This window comes from Notamacropus eugenii, chromosome 6, assembly GCF_028372415.1.
Source record: "Notamacropus eugenii isolate mMacEug1 chromosome 6, mMacEug1.pri_v2, whole genome shotgun sequence".
NCBI classification, from domain to species: domain Eukaryota; kingdom Metazoa; phylum Chordata; class Mammalia; order Diprotodontia; family Macropodidae; genus Notamacropus; species Notamacropus eugenii.
In genome coordinates, this window is record NC_092877.1 from 286,401,154 (window position 1) to 286,404,056 (window position 2,903).

The window sequence follows — 2,903 nt, forward strand, 5'->3', positions numbered from 1 at the left end:
GATCTATGAGTGAATATAAGCACTCTTTTCTACCCTGACACTCTTAAGAAGGTCACTACTAACTGCAGCTCATGAACTCTGATGTGCTAATGTCCCTCCTCACCCTGGGACTGTTATCCAGGACTGGCACCCGAATCTCACTATGAACAAAGCAGCATAGTCCTGCCTCAGTGCTAGTAAAAAGAACTTTGTAATTTCCTTCTGACCAGTTATTCAACCCCCTTACTGTATGTGGTTTAAGAGCTCTGGAAGCAGCTGCTGTTATTTCTGTTGATTTAGTCATTCCCAGTGCCTGCTCCTGGTTTGTTGGGTTCTGGTCTGTGCTGTTGTGGCCTGTACTGTACTGCACATGATACTCCCACCCGTACTCTGTTGCAATAGACTTTTCCTGCTAACCCATGAAATTTTCTTAGGCTGGAAATTTGTTTCACTCTGTATTTTTGTGGGTTCTGCTACTCTAGAATTTGTTCAGAGTCATTTTTAAAGGTATTTGGAGAGGTTTGGGGGAGAGCTCAGGTACTTCTCTACCTTTACTCTGCCATCTGAAGCATGTTTATAAAACTAGTAATTTCTATTATCCCTTTCAAGGTGGAGTGAATGAGGAGAGGATGGTCATGAAAAGACATTTAGAGATTTGGCATTAAGGAAATATAGTATTTTGCAATTTATTATATACCCACTATATAATTCCCACAAATACTAAACACTTACTTCATAAAGAGCCCTTTTCTAGTTCCCAGGGAAGATAAAATGCTTACATAAGACATCCCATAAGTGAGACAGTGCTTCTAAGTGAAACTACATATGACCTGGGCATTAGGATAACATAGCTTCAATTCTGACTTTTGATATATATTGACTTTTTGCTTGTGAACAAGTAACAATTTCTCAGTGCCTCATCAATACACTAAGTTGCCTCACAATTATCAACCTGTGTTAGCTAAGAAATTTCTTCAATAGAATATTCTGACAGTGATAAAACCATAAGATTTTTAAAGATGTAATATTCATCCACATGAATTTTATAGTTAACAAAGAAGATATGACACATCTGCAACTAATTCTTAAATAGATTATTAACTAACAACTAGATTACAATGGGACAGTACAATACAAAATATCCAAAATTCATGCAAAATAGTATGCATGATTCAGGGTAGGAGTAAAGATTATTATTAACAACTACATAATGGAGATGGTATTTGAAATGCACTTGCAAAGATGTATACGGTTTTAACAACAGAAAGGAGGGAATAGCTGGGTGAATGCATAAAGGTGTTAGATAATACAATTTAGAGACCATCTTCTCTTCTGTGCCAAAAGCAAAGATCTTGGGTTGAGTCAGACATGAGCCTGTTGTCTTTTTTATCATCCTTCTCATTCTGTAAAATTATCTTCCAGAATATGTTTATCACCATGTAGGAATTTGTGAATGACAGTAATTTTGTCTGCAAGTTCAATAGGAGTTTATTAATATTTTTTAGTTATTCCAAATATTATAATAAGATTTCTTGGCAAGGCATTTAAAATACCAGTTTGTGAGGATTAACTCCATTGGAGAGAGAGAATACAGAATGTAGACAGCCATAGAATTGAGAAATTTTCCTGATTTGGGGCAGGATCTGAGAGTCCACTATTTGCTGATCAGCCTTGCACTACTCTGTATTCTCATACTTCAATTTTTCTGTATCAAAAATCTCTCCTTGTTGTCTAGATTTACAGAGCCTCTTCTTCTTGAAGTAAGCATAAGTAAGATGATTTGGAATTTTTACACCTAAATACACCCTGGAAGACGTGGTAATGACAAATTTCTGATGAGTCCTTCTCAGAGCATCATGGTTGATGGTCAGAGGTACAGTTACTAGTAGCAAGTTGCCAGCCAGCTGCTTCAGGAAAATTACTCGCTTTCCCCTGTGAAGGCCAGTAAGCATGATCAGAACAGTGCCTGGAGTGATGCTAGCTCGAAGTCTCCTATCATGCATGGTTTTTTGCCATGATTTAGCAGCTTTCTAGGCACATCCTCAGCAGGATAATACCTAGGCATTTTGCTAATGTTTACCACAGGGGTTCCTCCATTCTTATCTCCACCAACTGCCTTTGAGATAGTAGCAGGTACCTTCTCTTTCTTTTTACTTTCAATCTGGGTTTTTGATGCAGCATATTTCCATTTGTACATGGCTTTCTGGGAATACACAGCATACTTGGAGCACCTACCAATCCCTCGGGCCAGGACTGGGTTCTGACTGCAATGCTTTCAAGGCTTTTTCACCACCTTTTCAGCCAAATCTTCCTTTTTGGTCTCCTTTTTTTTTTTCTTTTTAACCTTATTTTCCTTTGTTTCCTTTGGGGACTTTTTGTTCACCATCTTGAGAGAGGGGAAAGACAAGAGTTAACTAAATTACATGAAATTTAAAATTAAAAAGAAAATCTTATTTCAGTTTAGACTATATTCATAGCATATAGTATCCATAGTATCTGGCTTAATGGAGAAGATAGATCATGCCCTCCCCATCCCTTGTCCATTGTACTCTTCCCCAGTCAGAGTATATTTTGCTTAGTTCTTTATATAATATCTTGAGAAGGATGTTGATATGCTGATATTTATCAAGATATGTAGGTATCATGAGAACACAGTGGTTCCTTCCAAAGAATAATTGTTTGCAGGAACTGGATATATTTAACATGAAAAGGAGAAAAAAAATAATATCTGGTAGGAGGATGATAGTTTTATTTCAGTGTAGTACTCCCTCTGGACTCAATCTGCCAATCCCAACAAGCAGTGGTGAATTGGGGCCCTATAAGAAATTTGTCAACTACTCTCCTTGGGGTTCTAGGGGGTAATCTAGTAGCTCGGGATAGTTCTTTAGCAATCATGAACTCATTGGCATGCTCACTATTGATTA

The 2,903-nt window shown here is 37.4% G+C and overlaps 1 pseudogene; it reads right to left on the minus strand.

Moving 5' to 3' along the window:
• Positions 1-1,523: 1,523 nt before the first annotated feature.
• On the minus strand, positions 1,524-2,365 carry LOC140511427 (large ribosomal subunit protein eL6 pseudogene; annotated as a pseudogene).
• Positions 2,366-2,903: the final 538 nt, after the last annotated feature.